General features: G+C 41.4%; 1 protein-coding gene across 1 annotated transcript in view; it reads right to left on the reverse strand.

Moving 5' to 3' along the window:
• LOC120861348 (spermatogenesis-associated serine-rich protein 2) overlaps positions 1 to 24,025 on the reverse strand; it is a 154,215-nt gene extending 130,190 nt beyond the window's left edge. Inside the window, exon 1 of the mRNA XM_040236997.1 lies at positions 23,732 to 24,025. The gene's annotated coding sequence lies outside the window, so the exon portion shown is untranslated. The remainder of the gene's footprint in view (positions 1 to 23,731) is intronic.
• Positions 24,026 to 24,284: the final 259 nt, after the last annotated feature.

Below are 24,284 nucleotides of genomic sequence, written 5' to 3' on the forward strand. Positions count from 1 at the left end.
ACAGCAATGCAAAAGCATAAAGGGGTTTTACTGCTCGCTCAAGCTAGGGCTCAAGTCTCATCCAGCGCAGTGGAGTCTTGACGAGAGAGCCCTGAGCTCTGACTCACAGCTGCTTTTATACAGGCGGTTCTTAGTACAGCTGGTGGGTAATGACTGGCTGAGCGCAATTTTCAAATCCCGCATCCCTATCCCGATTGGCCTCAGGTTTGGCGCCAGTGGGAACTCTCCTAGGGTGGGGCTTCCTAGAATTATGACTCATGCTTACAAGAACCTGAGGCTTAGGCCTAGTGTGGCCTGTTGAGCCCCTCATGGCTCAGGTTAGGTCCCAACGATATTAGATAATAAGATTTAAAGCAAAAGTCATTAATAAGCAGTTATCAAGAGAGAGCTCACAGGATTCATTAAAACAGTATCCTTTACTCCTAGAATGAATGAGACACTCCTCCTCACCATGGATAGATATTTAAGAGGGTCCAAGTACTTGGAAGAAAAATGACCTTCCTGAGATCTGGCCATTTGCAACAACACAGATGAACCTGCAGGACATTATGCTAAGTGAAATAAGGCAGACACAGAAAGAAACTGCATGATCTCACTATACAGAATTTAAAAATGTCAAATACTTAGAAGGAGAGAGTAGAATGGTGGCGATGAGGAGCAGGGAGGTGGGGGAAACGGGGAGATGACGGTGAAAGGGTACAAAGTTATAGTTCTGTAGGATGAATAAATCTAGAGATCTAACATACATCACAGTGAGTACAGTCAGTAATACTATACTGGACACTGGACATTTGCTAACGATTTCAGGCACTCGCATCACCCAAAAAATGGTAGCTATGTGAGAAAATATGCTAATTAGCTTGATTATAGTAATCACTTCACCATAATATACCATATATACATATGCATATCAAAATATCCTGTTGTACAAAAATAATTAAAAATTTAAAAGAATTCCCTTCCCCAGGATTCAGGACTCCTTGCCCTACCGTCTCTCCCAACAGCCACACCCTCAACTCCTGGATCTGTCTGTCTGCTATCTACCAGGCCTAATCTTTTCATGTTCTTTATCTGTTTATGTTGTTCATCAAAGCCTCAGATTTCCAGACCTCTCATCTTCCATGTTCCAATCCTCACAGTTAATTCTACACATTCCCTGCTCTCTCCCATGTGCCACCCGACCCTCTCCAAATTTTGATACCCTTCCACTGGGCCCTTCATTTCCAACCTCTACTCTGAACCCTTCAACTTCTTATTCTAATGGAAACCTCATTCTCCTCTGAGGCTGTACTTCCTTTACAGCCCTCAGTAGTGAAAGTTATCTTCCCCATACCCCTCACAGAACTGGACTTTGGGATGAGGAGTGCCACCTTGCTCCTCACTGATGCTTTCTCACTGATCTCCTTCTCTCTTTCCTAAAACATCTCTACTTTGAGGATCATGTGAAAACATAACCCATTACCAGGTTGTGATCATTAATATTATGTGTCAACTCAACTGGATCACAGGGTGCCCAGGTATTTGGCTAAATTATCTTATCTGGGTATGTCTGAGGGGATGTTTTCAAATGAGATTAGCACTGAATCAGCAGACTGAATAAAGCAGGTGATCATCCAATCCACTGAGGTACCCAATAAGAAGAAAAAGGCAGGGAAGGGAGAATTCATTCCCTCTCTCCCTCTCTCTCTCTGCCTGACTGCTTGAGCTGAGCTATCAGTCTTCTACTTTTGGACTCAGACTTAACTTTATCGGTGCTCCTTGTTTACACTACTGGCTTCCCTGAGTATCTAGCCTACAGCCCCCAGACTCTCAGTCCCCATAACTGCATGAGCCAATTCTTATAATAAACCTTATTCTAGATAAATACAGATATATGTATATCCTACTGATTCTTTTCCTCTGGAAAACTATTACACTGTGACTCTCTACAACACTGTTCCTAAGTCTCAGTGATTTCAATTTCACTGATAACCTTTCTAACACTCATCTCTCTGAATTCCTCTCTCACTTCTCTTAATTTCATGCTTCCAATGATCTTGTCCTTCATCTACACAGCCTACAACAATGCCTCCACAATCTCAATTTTTATATCCCACTCTCTGACCACTACCTACTTTCTTTCTAGCTCCTTCTCTCACCTACTCAGATTCCAACATCTTTTGATCCCACCACAACCTTCAGTTAATTGATTCTACCATCTTTTCACCATCTCTTGGCAACTTCATGCCCCCCCTTCCCTCCTAACTTGGTTTAAATTCCAGTGTATTATCACAATCACTCTCATATCTATTCTCTATTGCCTTGACCCTCTCATGTTTTGTTCTAGAATCTGGGAAAAAAACCCGTCTCTTGTTAAATCCACTGTAAATGTACAATGCTACAGGTCAAAGTTGCTGAAGGAAAAAAAAACATATTGACTAATCTCACTCTAAATGCATGACCACGAACCTCGACGGGCCCTTAACGCCACATGCAATACTACGGTATTATTCCCCTGCTGCAGCCACTCACCCTCTGCCCATCTGGTTCACACCTTCTCCATTTTCTACAAACCACCATTCACATCCTCCCCACCCTCTCTCTCTAGGCTGAGCACTTTGATTCCTTACTCACTGAGAATATTAAAGCAACAGAAGAAAACTTTCACAAATTCCTATTGCCAAAGCAATCCACCTACTTGATGGTGTGCTTGAGGTATATATTTTGAAGATGAAATCAATGAGAACTGGAGATGGATCTGATGTGAGTTATGGGGAAGAGAAAGGAATCAAAGATGACTTTCTCAACAAGACTGTCCCTTCCCGCCGTTCTGTCTCAGTCTCCCAGCTGCTCTCGCTCTCATGCCCTCTCTCTCTCACAAACACACAAGCACAGTCACATGTTCACACAATGTCCCTGCCTCCTTTCCTGTTTTTGTTTTGTTTTTTTCCAATACCAGTTAACCATTAACTGAAATACTAAACATTTCACTCCTTTCCTTGATATCTGCCTTCTTCTACTAGAGTATAAACTGCATGCAGGCAAGGATTTTTAAGGTTAGTTCACTACTGCAGATCAGAAAAATAGTAGGAACTCAATAATATTTTGTTAAAAAAATGAACTGTTTCTGGCATGAGCAAATGTTTGAATGGTGGTGTCATTTACACAGAAAAAGAATATCTTATTGGGGGGAAGAACCAGTCTCTATACAAAGCAGCTTATACTCTAGTGAGAGAAAGACACTGAAACATTTACAACAAATTAGGATTCTATGATTTGTTAAATCTACAATTAACAGCAAAATTGAAGAATATTCTATGATCCTATTTTTATCAAAAATGTATGCTTTTACATATACATACACACTTGTACAGACGTGTCTGTATGTGTACTTGCACACAAAACACACACATATATGTTTCAGCAACTATACAGAAAAAGTTCTGGAAGGATAAAATACCAAACTGTTAGCCTAAGGGGCAACAAAAGTACTATGTATGGAGAATAAGACTGAAGAAAGGGTCAAGAGACTTTCACTTTTCACTTTATACATGTTTTGCAATAAGCATATTTCATCTTCCCTAGTGGCTCATATGGTAAAGAATCTGCCAGCAAGGCAAGAGACCTGGGTTCAATCCCTGGGTCCAGAAGATCCCTTGGAGTAGGAAATGGCAACCCATTCCAATATGCTTGCCTGGAGAATTCCATGGACAGAGGAGCCTGGTGGGCTACAGTCCATGGGGTCACAAAGAATCAGACACAACTGAGTGACTAACACACACATATTTCACATTTCTCCTATAATTTAAAAATGAAAAAAGAAAAAAATTCCTTCCTAAAAGGAAAAAAAGTTAACAGAAGATTAACATCTAGAATATAAAAAACTTCTATACAACAAATTTTAAAATAGAAAGTATATTAAAAAGTCATTTTACAAAGAAATGTAGTCAATAAACATACACAGCACAGTCAACATCATGTTTAATCAAGAAAAATAAAAACTTTTATTTCATCAGATAACAGCAAATATTGTAAGTGTGTAGGTTCATTATCTACAACTACTGGTTGGAGTGCAAACTGCTACTATTTTTTAAAGTTTAGTGAGCAACAGAGTAAATAATGTTATAATCCAAAGAATAATAAACACCCCTGAGTCCACAGTGTGTAAATAATAAAGTATTAAATAAATAAGTGGGGGACAAGTACAAGTTTCTTTACAGAAAAATTCTAATTAATAAATGTCGGGGCTTCTCTGGTGGTCCAGGGGTTAAGAGCCTGCCTTGCAATGCAAGAGACACAGGTTTGATCCCTGGTCAGGAAAGATCCCACATGCCTCAGAGCAACTAAGCCCGTGCACCGCAACTACTGAAGCCGGTGTATGTCCTAGAGTTCACGCCACACAACAGGAGAAGCCACCGGGATGGGAAGCCCATATACCACAACTAGAGAAACCCACACGCAGCAACGAAGAGCCGGCACAGCAAAAAAAAAAAACACAACGAGGACCCAGCACAGCCAAAAATAAAAACAAATAAATAAATAAAAGTTTTTGAAAAAAAAAAAATTCTAATTAATAAATGTAGAAGTAATGAGAGAAGTAGAAAATAAGCATTAAGATACCACAGTAATAACTGCTACAGACAAGATCTACTGATGAATGCTAAAATTAACAGATGGAACTTTTAAGAGAAACAGTGTATTTGCACGGCCTCAAAATATTGCCCTAAAACATTTACTGTGGGACTTCCCTGGTGGCTCAATGGTAAAGAATCCTCCTGCCAATGCAGGAGATACGGGCTCCATCCCTGATCCGGGAAGATGCCACATGTCACAGAGTTCAACTAAGCCCGGGGACCACAGCTACTGAGCTTGTGCTCTAGAGCCCAGGAGCTCCAACTACTGAGCCCACGTCCCAAAACTAGTGAAGCCCACATGCCCCAGAGCCCGTGCTCAGCAACAAGAGAAATCACTGCAAAGAGAAGCCTGCACATGGCAATTAGAGAGTAGCCCCCATTCCCAGCAACTAGAGAAAAGCCCATGCAGCAAAAAAAAACCCAGGACAGCCATGAATAAATAAATAAATGTAATTTTAAAAAAAAATTTACTGTGGAGGTTTAAACACATGTCCAAATTCTGAGACTTCTCCCTCCAGGAGGCAGAAGGTAACTACCCCTCTCCATGAGTGTGGACTGGACTAGGTGACTCACCTTTAACAGAATACGGAAATAGAAAAGCAAAAAACAGTGACGAAACCCAGCAGACACCACCTCAGTGAAGTCATGAAAGTGAACACTGCCAGTACTGACACGTCAGTACCATCAACCCCCACATATAACACAATGAGAAGGGCACATCAGTCCTGTGGTACTCTTCCCCCAAAATCTATAACCTCTGTCTCGTCACGAGAAAACATCGAACAAAACTACAACTCACCAGTACTCTTCCAAAGTGTCAAGACAGTGAAAAAGATAAGGAGAGAAACAGTCACAGATGGGAGGACACTAGAGAAATGATGGCTAATTGCAATGTGGGATCCTGCACTGGACGCAAGGACTTTTTAGAATACAAATAGAAAAACTGAGTCCAAAAAAAGTCCACAGTTTAATACTATTATACCAATGTTAATTTCTCAGTTTTCATAAACACACTATGGTTATGGAAGATGTTAACAGTAGGGGAAACTAGAGAAAAGGTATATAAGAATTCTATCTACTATCTTTATTCTTCTGTAAATATAAAATTATTTAAAAATAAAAAAGTTTTCTAAAAAAAAGCAAGTTGGCAAGATTCACTGAAATTTTTTACATGGACCACAACTTTGTCTAACTCAATGAAACTATGAACCATGCCATGTTAGGGCCACCAACATGGATGGGTCATGGTGGAGAGTTCTGACATAACATGGTCCGCTGGAGGAGCGAATAGAAAAGCACTTCAGTATTCTTGTTTTGAGAAACAAAAGCAAAAAGATATGACACTGAAAGATGACCCCCCAGGTTGGCAGGTGCCCAACATGCAACTGGAGAAGAGCAGAGAAACAGCTCTAGAAGTAATGAAGAGGGTTAGTCAAAGCAGAAACCCAACTGTGGATGTGTCTGGTGGTGAAAGTAAAGTCCGATGCTGTAAAGAGCAATATCGCACAGGAACCTGGAATGTTAGGTCCAAAAATCAAGGTAAATTAGAAGTGGTCAAACAGGAGATAGCAACAGTGAACATTGACATTTTAGGAATCAGTGAACTAAAATGGACCAGAATGGGCGAATTTAATTCAAATGACCATTATATCTACCAATGTGGGCAAAATTCCTTAGAAGAAATGGAGTAGCCCTCACAGTCAACAAAAGAGTCCGAAGTGCAGTATGTGGGTGCAATCTCAGAAATAACAAAATGATCTCTGTTCATTTCCAAGGCAAGCCATTCAATATCACAGTAATCCAAGTCTATGCCCCAACCAGTAATGCTGGAGAAGCTGAAGTTGAACGGTTCAATGAAGACCTACAAGACCTTCTAGAACTAACACCAAAAAGAGATGTCCTGTTCCTCATAGGGGACTGGAATGCAAAAGTAGGAAGTCAAGAGATACCTGGAGTAACAGGCAAATTTGGCCTTGGAATAAAAAATGAAGCAGGGCAAAGGCTAACAGAGTTTTGCCAGGAGAACACACTGTTCATAGCAAACACCCTCTTCCAACAACACAAGAGATGACTCTACACGTGGAAATCACCAGATGGTCAATATCAAAATCAGATTAATTATAATCTTTGCAGCCAAAGATGGAGCTCTATACAGTCAGCAAAAACAAGACCGAGAGCTAACTGTGGCTCAGATCATGAACTCCTTATTCCAAAATTCAGACTTAAATTGAAGAAAATAGGGAAAACCTTTAGGCCATTAAGGTATGACCTAAATCAAATCCCTTATGATTATACAGTGTAAGTGACAAATAGATTCAAGGGATATATCTGATAGAGTGCCTGAAGAACTATGCATGGAGGTTCGTGATATTGTACAGGAGGAGATGATCAAGACCATCTCCAAGAAAAAGCAAAGGAAAAATGGCTGTCTGAGAAGGCCTTACAAATAGCTGAGAAAAGAAGAGAAGCTAAAGGCAAAGGAGAAAAGGAAAAATACACCCATCTGAAAGCAGAATTCCAAGAATAGCAAGGAGAGAAAAGAAAGCTTTCCTAAGTGAACACTGCAAAGAATTAGAGGAAAACAATAGAATGGGAAAGACTAGAGATATCATCAAGAAAATCAGAGATACCAAGGGAACATTTCATGCAAAAATGGACACAATAAAGTACAGAAATGGTATGGACCTAACAGAAGCAGAACATATTAAGAAGAGGTGGCAAGAATACACAGAACTACACAAAAAAGATCTTAATGACCCAGATAATCATGATGGTGTGATCACTAATCTAGAGCCAGACATCCTGGAATACGAAGTCAAGTGGGCCTTAGGAAACATCACTATGAACAAAGCTAGTGTAAGTGATGGAACTCCAGCTGAGTTATTTCAAATCCTAAAAGATGATGCTGTTCAACTGCTGCACTCAATATGCCAGCAATTTGGAAAACTCAGCAGTGGCCACAGGACTGGAAAAGGTCAGTTTTCATTCCAATCCCAAAGAAAGGCAATGCCAATGAATGTTCAAACTATTGCACAACTGCACTCATTTCACATGCTATCAAAGTAATGCTCAAAATTTTCCAAGCTAGGCTTCAACAGTATGTGAAATGAGAACTTCCAGATGTTCAAGCTGGATTTAGAAAAGGCAGAGGAACCAGAGATCAAATTGCCAACATCCACTGGATCACAGAAAAAGCAAGGGGATTCCAGAAGAACATCTACTTCTGATTCATTGACTAAAGCCTTTGACTGTGTGGATCACAACAAACTGTGGAAAATTCTTAAACAGATGGGAATACCAGACCACTTTACCTGCCTCCTGAGAAACCTGTATGCAGGTCAAGAAGCAACCATTAGAACTGGACATGGAACAACAGACTGGTTCCAAATTGGGAAAGGAGTATGTTAAGGCTGTATACTGTCACCCTGCTTATTTAACTTATATGCAGAGTTCAGTTCAGTTCAGTAGTTCAGTTGTGTCTGACTCTTTGTGACCCCATGGACTGCAGCATGCCAGGCTTCCCTGTCTATAACCAACTTCCAGAGCTTGCTTAAACTCATGTCCATTGAGTCAGTGAAGCCATCCAACCATATCATCCTCTGTCATCCCCTTCTCCTCCTCCCTTCAATCTTTCCCAGCATCAGGGTATTTTCCAATGAGTCAGTTCTTTGCATCAGGTGGCCAAAGTATTGGAGTTTCAGCTTCAGCATCAGTCCTCCCAATAAATATTCAGGATCGATTTCCTTTAGAATTGACAGGTTGGATCTCCTTGCAGTGCAAGGGACTCTCAAGAGTCTTCTCCAACACCACAGTTCAAAAGAATAAATTCTTCGGCATTCAGCTTTCTTTATAGTCCAATTCCCCCATCTATACAGGACTATTGGAAAAACCATAGCTTTGACTAGATGGACCTTTGTTGGCAAAGCAATGTCTCTGCTTTTTAATACCCTGTCCAGGTTGATCATAGCTTTTCTTTTAAGGAGCAAGGGTCTTTTAATTTTGTGGCCACAGTCAACATCTGCAGTGATTTTGGAGCCCAAGAAAATAAAGTCTGTCACTGTTTCTGTTGTTTCCCCAGCTATTTGCCATGAAGTGATGGGACCAGATGCCATAATCTTAGTTTCTGGAATGGTGAGTTTTAAGCCAGCTTTTTCAGTCTCCTCTTCCACTTTCATCAAGAGGCTCTTTAGTTCCTCTTCACTTTCTGCCACAAGGGTGGTGTTATCTGCGTATCTGAGGTTACTGATATTTCTCCTGGCAACCTTGATTTCAGCTTGTGCTTCATCCAGCCCAGCATTTCTCTTCATAAGAGTACATCATGAGAAATGCCAGGCTGGGTGAAGCACAAGCTGGAATCAAGATTGCCGGGAGAAACATCAGTAACCTCAGATACGCAGATGACACCACCCTTATGGCAGAAAGTAAAGAGGAACTAAACAGCCTCTTGATGAAGATGGAAGTGGTGAAAAAGCTGGCTTAAAATTCACCATTCAAAAAACTAAGATCATGGCATCCGGTCCCATCACTTCATGGCAAATAGCTGGGAAACAATGGAAACAGTGACAGACTTTATTTTCTTGGGCTCCAAAATCACTGCAGATGTTGACTGTGGCCACAAAATTAAAAGACACTTGCTCCTTGGAAGAAAAGCTATGACCAACCTAGACAGCGTATTGAAAATCTGAGACATTGCTTTGCCAACAAAGGTCCGTCTAGTCAAAGCTAGGTTTTTCCAGTAGTCATGTATGGATGTGAGAGATGGACTATAATGAAAGCTGAGCACTGAAGAATTTATTCTTTTGAACTGTGGTGTTGAAGAAGACTCCCGAGAGTCCATTGGACTGCAAGGAGATTAAACCAGTCAATCTGAAAGAAAATCAATCCTGAGTATTCATTAGAAAGGCTGATGCTAAAGCTAAAGCTCCAATATTTTCGCCACCTGACACAAAGAGCCGACTCATTGCAAAAGACCCTGATGCTGGGAAAGACTGAAGGAAAGAGCAGAAGGGGACGACAGAGGACAAGATGGTTGGATGGCATCACTGACTCAATGGACATGAGTTTGAGCAAGCTCTGGGAGATGGTGAAAGACAGGGAAGCCTGGAGTGCTGCAGTCCATGGGGTCACAAAGAGTCGGATGTGAACACCACCACCAAAATTTTTCATATACCCCTTTACTCAGCAATTCACTTCTAGCAACCTAGAAAAACACTCATATATGTTCCACAGGAAGCCTATTTAAAAAAGTACTCGCTGTGACTTCTCTGGTGGTCCAGTATTAAGAATCTGCCTTCCAATGCAAAGGACATGTGTTCAATCCCTGGTCAGGAACCTAAGATCCCACATGCCGTGGGGCAACTAAGCCTGCAGGCCACAGTTACTGAGTCCACTCACTCTGGAGTCTGCGCCACAACTAGAGAGAAGCCCCAGCAGCCAAACGAAAGATCCCTGTGTGCTGCAACTAGGACCTGATGCACTCAAACAAATAAAATTTTTTTTTTAAGTATTCACTGAAGCACTGTTAGTTGTTGTTACAACAGAGAGATGTATACAGGTATCTATATACCTCCAGATATAGCTATAGGTATACATATATTTCCATCAAGTGGGAAATGGTTAAAAAAAAACAGCATATGTATATTATGGAATGAATATCATGCAGAGGTTAAAAGAATAAAATGGATCTGTACATACTGATGTGAAAAAAAATCTCCAAAACATGTTAAGAGGAAGCTATAGAATAGTATATAAAATATCACAAAATAACCACACAAAAACTATTTTATATACCTATGTAAACATAAGCGGAATAATCTGAAAGGGTTCACAATAGGGTTATAACAGGATTACCTCTGGAGAGAGGAATGTAAATGGGGAGGTGAGTTATTATCGGGAAGGACAAGGATTAAGGATCAAGGTAAAGGAAATCTTTCACTCTACATATTTCTATAGTGTGTGAATTTTTTCAATATTTATAAATTACTTTGCAGTAAAAAATAAGGAAAAAGTGAGCCTTTCATACACTATAAAAATTCTTATATTAGCAAAGAATAACCCTGGAAGGACAAACTTCCAGGAAGTACTACCTGCAGCTTTCTTCAGGGAAGAAACTGGAAAAGCTATTGTTGCCATTTACTTCTGAACTCTTTAATTTTGTGCATGCACTGATTTTACCATGTGGATGCACTGATTTTTAAAAATTTAATGTGCATTTTGTAAGTACAGGGCTTCCCTGATGACCCAGACGGTAAAGAATCTGCCTGCAATGTGGGAGACCTGGGTTCAATCCCTGGGTCAAGAAGATCCTCTCAAGGAGGGCATGGAACCCACTCCAGTATTCTTGCCTGGAGAATCCCGATGGACAGAAGAGCCTGGCGGGCTCCAGCCCACGGTGTCACAGAGTCGGACACCGCTGACTATGCACAGCACACATGATGAAAGTGCTGTTCTGAAAGTATCAGATTTAAACGCCCAAAAGAAAAGTGATTGATTTGCCTAAGAGACTTCAGAGGGGCAAGAGTTCCTCCCGACAGACTTACTACAATGCATTCCAGGCAGAATCCAGGTAACCAGAGGCATCACAAAAGACAGGAGGGCTCAGAGACGAGGCCTAAAGAATAAAGCTTGGGACTATAGGGCAGATTTGAATAATCACCACTTCCTCAAAGTGTACACTCTTTTCGCCTTTTTCAAGAAAATAATCAAGTTTCGACTTATACACAGTATGTTCTGCCTAAAGCAACTACCCCTACTCCACATCATGATATAATGAAATGAATATGTCTATCCACAAACCTGTCAAATATATTCATCGGTTCTAGATGGATAATCCTGACCATAGGGTAAGATTCTAAATTAATAATTACATTGATCTCCTATTCTATCTTCTTCTTTTGACCACCCCATAAAGCCAAGCTGCAATATGCATAAAAACAATGATACACCAACTGCATACCATTCAGTATAAAAGGTAGGATACCCTGATTGAGTTTACAGCACTTATAACAAATGTCTCACAAAGGGTAGAATGAAGAAAGATAATCTAAATTTCAGCTATAACTTCCCTGGTAGCTCAGCAATAAAGAATCCTCCTGCCAATGCAGGATACTCAAGAGACAAGAGTTGGATCCTGGGGTTGCTAAGATCCCCTGCAAAAAGGAATGGCTACCCACTTCAGTATTCTTGCTTGGAGAATTCCATGGACAGAGGGACAGAAGAGGCTGGTGGGCTACATACAGTCCATGGGGTCACAAAGAATCGGACAGGACTGAACAACTAACACACTGTAACTAGATGACATTCATGCTTTATGTTTGTGTGTGTGTTTAGTCACTCAGTCATATCCAACTCTTGCGGCCCCATGGACTGTAGCCCACCAGACTACTCTGTCCATGGAATTTTTCAGGCAAGAGTACTGGAGTGGGTTCCCTTTTCCTGCTACAGGGGATCTTCCCAACTCAGAGATCAAACCCATGTCTCTTGCATCTCCTGCATTAGCAGGCAGGTTCTTTACCACTGATTGACCTGGGAAGCCCAATGCTTTATATTAATTGTTGTTCAGTCACCAAGTCTTATCCGACTCTGCAACTCCATGGCCTGTGGCACACCAGGCTTCCTGGTCCTTCACTATCTCCCAGAGTTTGCTCAAACTCATGTCCGTTGAGTCAGTGATGCCATCCAACCATCTCATCCTCTGTCATTCTTTTCCCCTTGCCCTTAACCTTTCCAGCAACAGGGTCTTTTCCAATGAGTCGACTCTTCGCATCAGGTGGCCAAAGTACTGGAGCTTCAGCATCAGTCTTTCTAATGAATATTCAGGATTGATTTCTTTTAGGATTGACTGGTTTGATCTCCTTGCTGTCCAAGGGACTCGCAAGAGTCTTCCGCAGCATCACAATTCAAAAGCATCAATTCTTCGGCGCTGGTCCAATACTTCTTTATGGTCTAACTCTCACATCCCTAAATGACTACTGGAAAAACATAGCTTTGACTACATAGACCTTTGTCCTCAAAGTGATGTTTCTGCTTTTTAATATGCTGGCTAGGTTTGTCATAGCTTTTCTCCCAAGGAGCAAGCATCTTTTAATTTCATGGCTGCAGTCACCATCCACAGTGATTTTGGAGCCCCCCAAAATAAAATCTGTCACTGTTTCTATTTTTCCCCCAGCTATTTACCATGAAATGATGGGACTGGATGCCATGATCTTAGTGTTTTAAATGTTGAGTTTTAAGCCAGCTTTTCACTTTCTTCTTCATCAAGAGGCTCTTTAGTTCCTCTTTGCTTTCTGTCATAAGAGTGGTGTCATCTGCATATCTGAGATTATTGACATTTCTCCTGGTAATCTTGATTCCAGCTTGTGAGTCTTTTAGCCTGGCATTTTGCATGATATACTCTGCATATGGGCTTCCCAGGTGGCACCAGTAGTAAAGATCCTGCCTGACAATGCAAGCAATGGAAGAAAGACGGGTTCAACCCCTGGGTCGGGAAGATCCCCTGGAGGAGGGCATGGCAACCTACCCCAGTATTCTTGCCTACAGAATCTCATGGACAAGGGAGCCTGGTGAGCTACAGTCCATAGGTTGCAAAGAGTCGGACACAAGTGAAGTGACTTAGCACGCATGCGTGCATTCTGCATATAAATTAAATAGGCAGGGCGACAATATACTGCCTTGACATACTCCTTTCTCAATTCTGAACCAGTCCATTGTTCCATGTTTGCTTCTAACTGTTGCTTCTTGTTCTATATACAGGTTTCTGAGGACACAAGTAAGGTGCTCTGGTATTCCCATCTCTTTTAAGAATTTTTCACAGTTTGTTATGATCTACACAGTCAAATGCTTTAGTGTAATCAGCAGCAGATTTTTTTTTTTAATTCCCTTGCCTTTTCTATGATCCAGTGGATGTTGCCAATTTGATCTCTGGTTCCTCTGCCTTTTCTAAATCCAGCTTGAACATCTGGAAGTTCTTGGTTCACGTATCATTGAAGCCTAGCTTGAAGGATTTTGAGTATTACCTTGCTAGCATGTGCAATGAGAACAACTGTATGGTAGTTTGAACATTCTCTGGCATTGCCTTTCTTTGGGACTGGAATGAAAACTGACCTTTCCCAGTACTGTGGCCACTGCTGAGTTTTCATATTTGCTGGTATATTGAGTGCAGCACTTTAACAGCATCATATTTTGGGATTTGAAATAGCTCAACTGGAATTCCATCACCTACACTAGCTCTGCTCACAGTGATGCTTCCTAAGGCTCACTTGACCGTGCACTCCAGGATGTCTGGCTCTAGGTGAGTGACCACATCATCATGGTTATCCAAACCATTAAGATCTTTTTTGTATAGTTTTTCTGTGTATTCTTGCCATGTCTTCTTAACCTTTCCTGCTTCTACTAGGTCCTTGCTGTTTATTTTGCTTATCTTTGCATGAAATGTTCCCTTGGTATCTCCAATTTTCTTGAAGAGATCTCTAGTCTTTCCCATTCTATTGTTTTCCTCTATTTATATGCATGGTTCCCTTAAGAAGGCTTTCTTCTCTCTCTTTGCTATTCTCTGGAACTCTGTACTCAGGTGGGTATATCTTTCCCTTTCTCCTTTGCCTTTAGCTTCTCTTCTTTTCTCAGCTATTTGTAAGCCCCTCTCAGACAACCACTTTGCTTTCTTGTATTTCTTTCTCGTTGAGGATAGTTTTGGTCACCACCTCCTGTACAGTGTTACAAACTCCCATCCATAGTTCTTCAGGCACTCTGTCTACCAGATCTAATCCCCTGAATCGATTCATCACCTCCACTGTACAATCACAGAAAGAAAGAAAGAAAGTGAATTCGCTCAGTCGTGTCCAACTCTTTGCGACCCCATGGACTGTAGCCTGCCAGGCTCCTCTGTCCATGGGATTCTCCAGGCAAGAATACTGGAGTGGGTTGCCAAAGGGATTTGATTTAGTTCATACCTGAATGGTCTGCAGTCCAGGAGTAGCAGAGTTGGACACAACTGAGAGACTGAACAACAACAACAATACCTGAATGGTCTAGTGGTTTTCTCTACTTTCTTCAATTTAAGCCTGAATTTTGCAAAAGGAGTTGATGATCTGAGCCACAATCAGCTTCAGGTCGTGTTTTTGCTGACTACATAGAGCTTCTCCATCTTTGGCTGCAAATGATATATCAATCTGATTTCAGTATTGACCATCTGGTGATGTCCATGCATAGAGTCATCTCCAGTGTTGTTGGAAGAGTGTGTTTACTACGACCAATGTATTCTCTTGACAAAACTGTAAGCCTTTGCCCTGCTTCATTTTGTATTCCACGGCCAAACCTGCCTGTTACTCCAAGTATCTCCTGACTTCCTACTTTTGCATTCCAATCCCTAATGATGAAAACAACATATTTCTTTGGTGTTAGTTCCAGAAGGTCTTGTAGGTCATCATAGAACCATTTAACTTCAACTTCTTCAGCATCAGTGGTTGGGGCACAGATTTGGATTACTGTGATGCTCAATGGTTTGCCTTGGAAATGAACAAAGATCATTTTGTCATTTCTAAGACTGCACCCAAGTACTGCTTTTAGGACTCTTTTGTTGTCTATGAAGTTCTTTCGAATAAACTAAACATGAAAGAAACACTGATTTCTGCCAAAGATAAACTGATTTTATGCATATGTCTTCCTAATTTCTTGATTTAGAGGCATCAATCCAAAGTAAATTATCAACAGTACCACAGTCTAACTTTTATTGACAGCAAATGATAGTTGTTTTTTTTTTTTTTGCCTGCCCACTCCTATTTGGAAAAGCCATGCAACATTTCCCTCCAACTCAGGTCACATGTACCAAAAATAATTATAATATTAAGTGCCTACTATGTGCACTCACTGATCTAACTGTTACATAACTATTAAAAATCAGCAGTCACAATAAATAAAGAAAAAAAAAATCAACAGTCATAACTCAACAAAAAGACAATCTAATTTAAAACCAGGCAAAGGACTTAAATAGACATTTCTCCAAAGAAGATACACAAAAGACCAATAAGCGCATGAAAAGATATTAAACATCATCAGTCATTAGTAAGGAAATGCAAATAAAATTCACAATACCATTTCATACCTACAAAGATGGCTATAATAAAAAAAAAAAAGGAAAATAACAAGTATTAGCAAAGATGTGGAGAAACTGGAACCCTCATGCACTATTGGTGAGAATGTAAAATAGTATAGCTACTGTGGAAAACAGTATGGCAGTTTCCCAAAAAGAAATCTACGTGATTCAGCAATTCTCCCCTCAGGAATAAACCCAAAAGAATTGAAAACAGGTATTCAAACAAAAAATGGTACATCAATATTCAAAGCAGTATTACTCATAACAGCCAAAAGGCAGAAATGAAACAACTGCCCATTAACAGAAAAAATGGATAAACAAAACATGATATATCCATATAGTGGGATAGTATTCAGCTACAAAAATGAACGAAGTACTGACACACGGTACAACAGGGATGAACCTCGAAAACACTATGTTACACCAAAGAAGCCAGACACAGAAAATCACACATTACATGATTCCTTTTACTGGAAATATCCAGAACAAGTAAATTAGCAGAGATTGGTGGTTAACAGAGACGGGGTGGGGGGTTGGAGGGAAGAGTGAGGAGAGACTGCATAATGGGTATATGGCCTCCTCTGGGGTTGATGTAACAGTTCTGGAACTATATAGAATGATGATTGTACAACACAGTGAATTTATTAAATACCACTGAACTGTATACTTTAAAAGAGTTAATTTTATGTATTGTGGACTTCGTTTCAGGAAAAAAAAAAAAAAATCCAATAGTCCTGACAATCCTGTGCAGATTCAGAAACACAGACAGGCTCAGAGAAATTACCTGACCAAATCCACAGAGGGAGTACTAGACAGAACAGCAGAGATTCAGAGCCAGATTTTTGCTCTTTTTTCTTAATGTTGATAGAAAGTAGGATCTTCATAGCCCTTCTCCCCAACAATTAAAATTTTATGCCAGGGACTTTCCTGGTGGTCCAGTGGTTAAGAATCTGCCTGCCAATGCAAGGGACATGGGTTGGATCTCTGATCTGGGAAGCTTCCACACGCCACGGGGCAACTAAGCCCGTGCACCACAACCACTGACGTTCACATGCCTTAGAGCCTGAGCTCCACAACAGGAGAAACCACTGCAACAAGAAGCACATGCATCACAACGAGGGAGTAAGCTCCACTCACCGCACCTGGAGAATAGCATCACGTAACAATACTGCGTAGTCTAACCGCATCATCATAACATCATGGGCTGGCAGACAAATGGCAAATGTCAAACAACTTTTAAAAGATCTTCAAGGAATTCCTGGGTGGTTCAGTAGACAGGACTCAGCGCTTTCACTGCTGGGGCTGGAGTTAGAGCCCTGGTCAGGGAACTATGATCCTGAAAGCCATGTGGCAAGGCCAAAAAATTAAGAACAAAAAAAGACCTCTATAAAATACAAGCTTTGAACAGTGAAAGAGGCGAAAATGATTACCCAACAAAGCTTTGTTTAAAGTACTGTCAACTTAACAAAGAATTAGATAGTCTTCTCAAGAAACTGAGTGTGTACTGACTGGTAAGACGTAACAAAACATCAAGTGTGCATCTGAGTTAAATGGCTGACTCAGTCTTTGGTGGTTCTGTACCATAGTACCATACCACCTTATAGGATCATTCAGGTCCTGTAACACCTTAATTTCCTGTCATTCCATCATAGTTATAAATAAGCTTCACTGTTCCCATCAAACGTGAGGGAGCCTCTAATGATGAGATCCTTATCCTGAAGGCTTGTGCAGGACATGCAGGTAGGCTATGATGGCAATTTACCTTATATAAAGACATAAGAGGTTATTAACCAAAGTCAGCTGAGAGTCACTTCCACCACACACTAGTGCACATTTTTAATCAATGTAACAGTAGAAAATACCAAGAAGAGCCAGCAGTGGGCTGATCACACTGCATGCTGTAATCAGAGACTAAGTAGATAATTTAAAGTACTGCTCTACTGGGCTTTCCAGGTGGCTCAGTGGTAAAGAAGTCGCCTGCCAATGCAGGAGACGAGGGTTTGATTCCTGGGTCAGGAAGATCCCCTGGAGGAGGAAATGGCAACCCACTCAGTGTTCTTGCCTGGAAAATTCCATGGAAAGAGGGCTGGTGGGCTGCAGTACATGGAGGTTCAAACAGTTGGACACAACTTAGTGACTAGGCACACATGCATTGCTCTACTACTGATGGTAGTAGAACCTTAAAACAAACCTTAAAACCTTAAAACAAAAGCAAATCATTTGCTACTGGACAGATCACATGTACTCAAGAGAGCAAAGACTGTTGGTTTTACAAATAGGCCTTTCCAGTTCTATACAGGTCAATAAGAAGTAACATCATTGGCAGCATCTTCAAGTACAAAAGATATCTTCACTTATCTAAGGAGACCCATCTATAATCATATAATGGCTTCATCACAAACCTTCTCCTCAATCCCAACACCCTCTAACCAACTCTAAAGAACACACAGACACAAACACATACTCCACAACCAGTAATCATGTCATTTTGCTAATTAAGTAATATAAAAAAATCCTAACCAACAATCTAAGGTTGTCATTTAGGGTTTGCACTAGTAAGAATCGCAGTGTAACTCCTAACCACAAATTAGTCATAGGACACTGACTGCAGAGGTCTTAAGCTGGTGGCTATGTTCTCAGATCCTACAGAATATTTTAAGGCCTGGGGCTGCTGCAGAGTCAGTGCAGAAGTTGCATGTATATTTCAGGAACCCAACACAATCAGCCACCATGGTAAATCTGAACATGAAGAGTAAATGCTGGCCTCTGGCCAATCCTTATATCCAGCAACCTAAAGTGTTTGGATATTTAAAGTTAATGTCCAAAACTTTAAATCTTTTGGAGATATTTCAGAACCAACACACCACATCCAAGGTAAGTATAAACTCACTAAGATTCCAAAAGAGGCTCCCAGAAAATGGTATGTGAGCCTGAAGTCCCTTTGTAACTCAATAATTTCAAGAAGCAAGATGCAGGCATAATTAACCTCCTTGTGACAATTAGAAAAAATGAAATTGGAGGTTAGACCCATCCTAAGAGACAGTTCACTGTCAGCCTGCAGCTGTTTCAATCTACTATATTTGGTACTATGTGACAACTCTGTCTCTCTCAAATATATAAAGGGAGGGAGAAAAAATCGACTCAAACAGTACTTCCTGTATTACAGTTACCTTCCTGAAATATTTAAAGCATATAGTAGGCACTCAAACTCTTTTCAATTAATAAAGGATATAGAAGGTAAGCAATAACTAGCAGCTCATACATGTTCCTTGGACAGCAAGATCAAACCAGTCAACCCTAAGGGAAATCAATTCTGAATGTTCATTGGAAGGACTGATGCTGAAGCTCCAATACTCTGGCCACCTGATGCGAAGAGCCAACTTGTTGGAAAAGATTCTGATGCTGGGAAAGACTGAGGGCAGGAGAAGGGGGTGATAGAGGATGAGATGGCATCACTGACTCAATGGACACGAGTTTGAGCAAACTCCGGGAGATGGTGAAGGACAGGGAAACCTAGTGTGCTGCAGTCCATGGGGTCACAAAGAGCTGGACATGACTGAGTCACTGACCAACAACAACATATATATAAAATATTCTGAAATGAAAAAAGTACCCTAAATTTTCAACCAAAGGCAGCAAAGTGAACTGAAGATGATCTACACTACTGACACATTTTTCTTTTTTAATATTTATTTATATTTTGGCTGCACCAGGTCTTAGGTGCAGCACAGGGAATCTTTAGTTATGGCATGTGAGCTCTTAGCTACAGCATGTAGGATCTAGTTCCCTGACCAGGGGTCGAACCTGGGTCCCCAGCACTGGGAGTGTGGAGTCTTAGCCACTGGACCACCAGAGAAGTACCAGATTTTTCAAACATATATACAAATAACATTCTTAAGATGACGATCCACAGTTATAAGTATGACTGAAAAAACCTTGTGTATAACAAATGGTCCCTTTCACACTGGATACATTTCATACTTTAAAACAGAAACTCCTATTTTTTTCTTCATCAACTAAAGCTCCTACAAGATTTTCAAAAGTACTTTTATTGCTAACTTGAACTCTATTTTAAGGTGCTTGCTAGATGTATTGATACATAAATATAATTAGACAGAAGCTAAGAGAGAGTCATAAAAACTAGACAAATCATTTCCTGTGCAAGTGTCCTGCAAACTGGACAGAAAAAGTCAGTAGAGGAAACAGAAGCCCTCAAAAATGAGGTCAAGTACTACCTTCAGGTGAACACACAATAAAATCATCATTTAGAAGTAACCAAACTTGGGCTTCCCTGGTTGCTCAGGGAAGGTAAAAAAATCCACCTGCCAAAGCAGGAAGTACGGTTCTATCCCTAGTCAGGGACGATCCCACAAGCCTCGGAGCAAAGAAGCCCATCGGCCACAACTACTGAGCCTGTGATCTTGAGCTCAGGAGCCACAACCACTGAGCCCAGGTGCTACTTCTACTGAAGTTCACATGCCTAGAGCCCGTGTTCCGCAACAAAAGCCACTGCCATGAGAAACCTGAGCACTGCAGCTAGAGAGTAGCCCCTGATCCTTGCAGAGAAAAGCCCATGCAGCAACAAAGACCCTGCACCATCAAAAAATAAGTAAATAAAATTATATATAAAAAAGTAACCAAACGGCCACAAAAACTTAAACATAGGATTATCATATGAACAGATACTGAACATTTGCACACTAATGTTCACAGCAGCGTTACTCACAATGGCCAAAAGGCGGAGACAACCTGTGTCCATTTATAGACGAATCGATAAAGGGAATGTGCATACGATAGAATATTACTCAGCTCTAAAAAGGAATGAATTTCTGACAAGGTTAAAACACTGATGAACCTTGAAGACAATGTGCTAAGTGAAATAAGCCAGACACAAATGGACAAATACTATATAATTCCACTTATGTGAGGTACCTAGAATAATCATATTCCTAGAGACAGAAAAGTGCAATAGTGATTGCCAGGAGCTGGGAAAAAAGAAGAATGAGGAGTCATTCTTTAACAGGAATTTTGGTTTGGGATGATAAGAATGTTCTGGAGTTGAATGGTGGTGATGGTTTCACAGCAGTATGAACGCATTTAATGCCACTGAACTGTACACTTGAAAAAGTGGTTTAAATGATGTTATGTATATCTTACCACAATTTTTTTAAAGTAACCAAGCAAGAATGATGATCAAATCTTTGAGGCAAAAACATCAAGAAAAGTGCTAAGAGTGTGCAACAGGCATGCTTCAGGGTCATCCTCAGAGCCTAGATGACCTGCCTGAAAGTCAAGACCTCAGAACAGGAGGGATGGGCATGGCATTTTCATACACTACAGATTTATATACCAGTATCATATCACTGGCATATGATAGGAAGATATATTAGAAGGTGAACTATATTCTATAGGAGGACATTTGCTAAATAATGAATGGGCTCCCCTTTCCAATATTTAAATCAGAAAAATATAAGCTTTACCTTCCAGTCTCCAACGTAAGCAGCAAGACAATAGGTTTTACTTCTAACAAAGCAGCATAGTGGATCCTAAAGAGTGACTTTAATTTTCCAGTCTTAATATGGTGTCTCTACAATGGAAACTGCGAGTAGCAATATAATAATAAAAATATAAACTTCTTTCACCATCATTACAAAGTTACATTACAAAGTTTTCCAAGCCTCATCTGAAAGATGAGGATAACGCTTACCTTATAGGATTATTTGAAGACCTAATAAAGTAACATATATAAAACACACTGAGTTCAGTCAGTCCCTAGAATACCTAACTGCTCAACAAATAAAAATTCCTCACCTCCTGCAATTCACTAGTATCTGTAGCCTTTCCTGCTCCTGGATCAGCCTCCACAGGCTATGCTGATGTTTCGGCCATTAACCTCTGGCTCCTCCCTCAGGCCCCAGCTGTGTCTCTCGGTTCTAGTAGTTTTACTCCTGGTTTCTAAGAGGATCCTGTCTATATTTAGAGATAATGCCAGTACCAACTGTGGACTCAACAGGTGCTTGGAGGGCACTTGAGCATTCAGCAGTTTTCACTTGTTTTCCAGAGTTAATTGGTTTTGGCTCCACAACTGGCTGTCTTGACTTCCACAAGGAAGAGTGCCACGTATGCACAGTATTTCAGCTGAACACTAGACTAAACAGCAAATTAAGTGTGCTCACAGGACAAATCCTTAGCAAGAGGACGTTTTTGCCTATTTTGTGGACCCCAGAAGATCTGTTAAATCACAGGGGCAATAAACCTTCAATAAACTCTGCAGATGTAGCCCATCAACCCAATCTTTGTCTAGATCACTGTATCAGACCCAGGTTTCAACCAATTCATGCTGTTCATACTACAACCAAGATCAGGAGGAAAAAGCAGGTAGAACAACATGGAACACTTAAAGGAGTGTCCGAACAGAATAGGTATGAATTCAGTTTTATTTACTACTAGTTTTGCGACCTTATTAAGTAATTTAATCTCTGAATTTATAAAACAGGAAATGATTATGATGATTAAATTAGATGATACGTGGAAAGCAATCTTAGCACTTCATTATCACTAATAAGGAAACTGCACTCACTTCTTGCTTTGTTCAGTTTTTATAACAGAAGAAAAGTGACAATTTAGACCATTCTTTTTGGACCTTTATAAAATAGCCTAATGCTACTATCTGAGGCCAAGCTGAGAAATATAAACGGAAAAATTCCCAGAAATCTTAGATGAGTCAGCAAAACTTAATGCCTCAAAAGGCTTAATATGGACTATTTATGAACACATAATGGTAATTATAATTTCAAAATCAGCAATCTTGTATCTAGTATCATCCAAAATTTGGTCTGGAAATCCAAGTATCAAGGAAATGCAAAGATCATACATAACCGCCGAAATACTTCCCGATAATATTTTCAAATCACCTGAATTCAAACTGGAAGGTACAAAATAGCCTGATAATTTGAAATCAGCATCAGGAATTTCTGGTGACAAAAACCAAACTCTCTCCCATAATCAAACCAGTAGCAGATGGTACATGATCATTTCTCAGTGAGAAACTGTAATTCTAACAAAGTACAGATAACTCAGATTTTATCAAGGCTGTTCATCACCTTTTGATGAACAAACTCTTGGTTCTCCTCCAAACACCCTAAACTCTGCATTATCAATAACCAAACTCAAAGCAAGATGTCTGTTTCTAGTGACCTGTCCTCTCCTGCTTCATTAACCACAGGTAAATTACATACATGTAATTTAGAGAAGGGAAACAAACATTACAGGCATGCTTTATCAATGAAATGAACTATAAATGATAACCAAATTATTAAAAGAGCAGCCTGTACTCCTTAGCAGAGGGACATGCCAGAGAAAAATCCACCTTCTAAAAGAACCCAGTCATCCTGGATGAATTAGGAGAAAAATGCCACTCCAGTCCACCTAACCTATACTCTCTAACTGGACTTATTCTTCTGCTTTAATTCAAACCCAAACCACATCTATTTTATGTGTCTGCCCCCCTTGGCTATATTTTCCGTCCCGTTTCCCGCTCCCCACCACCCCCAATTCCAAGAATGCCCTCCTCTCTCTTATTTTCAAATCCCACTTTGCCCCCCAAATCCTAAGGACCTCGGACACCCACGTAGATGACCTTACGCATTTGCGATGAATTTCCAGTTCATTGTACTTCTCATACCAAATGATCGATTCTTTCATTCCTTTCGACCTCTCGTTGTTTCTTAAAACCCAGTACCCCACACACGCTCACATCAGAGTCCCCCCTTCACTCCATTGTTTCCCCGGCCTATGCCTCCGGAAACCCCTCAACTCGGAACCGTGTGCTTCGGCCCGCCCCACTGACCCCAGAAACCTTTCACCATCTGGGTACTCTAAGTCTCAAAGGGTTCACGTCCCCTACTCTCGGTACCCCAACCCCCAACAACTGCTCCCTCCCCGTGTGCCTTCCCTCAAGCCCGCTCTCTGCACCTCAGCGCCCCGCTTCATCCCTCCTCCACCCCTCGACCAGCACCCTGAGCCTCACCTATCCCGGACCCCCGCAGTCGCCGCGTTCCCCAGTTCCGGCTCTGCGTCCCGGACGCTCTGGGGTCTGAGAAGAGGAAAGGAGCTCCTCCGCCGCCGCCTCCTCCTCTTCTAGAGCTGCAGCCGTCGCGCTCCTCCCCCAGCTCTCCCGGAGCCGGACGCCGCCCCGCCCCCACCGCCCCTTTCTCCGCTTCCCTCTTCTGCCGGGCGGCGGGCTGGGAATCGCAGCCGCGGCTGGGGGCCTGAGTGCCAGCCGATCCACACCGACCTCGCCGAGGCTCGAGATCTCCGCCCCGCCCCGCAGTCCGCTCGAGCGCGTGCGCGCCGGCTAGCCAGCGCACAGGGCGCGTGCTCGCGCCAGCGCGAACCCGGCGCGCCGAGCTCGAGGCCGTTGCAGCCAACCGGCCCGCGAGTGAGGCCCGGGAGCGAGGCGGCCCAGCGAGCCGAAGACCCGCGCGCGGAAAGGCGCGGGGCGAGAGGTGGCCTCCTGTCCGTCGGGTCACAGTTCCTCCCGCTACCGGGTCCCTCGCGCCTCACACCGCCCTGTGGATCGC

Source organism: Oryx dammah, unplaced genomic scaffold (genome assembly GCF_014754425.2).
Source record: "Oryx dammah isolate SB20612 unplaced genomic scaffold, SCBI_Odam_1.1 HiC_scaffold_11232, whole genome shotgun sequence".
In the NCBI taxonomy this organism is placed as follows: domain Eukaryota; kingdom Metazoa; phylum Chordata; class Mammalia; order Artiodactyla; family Bovidae; genus Oryx; species Oryx dammah.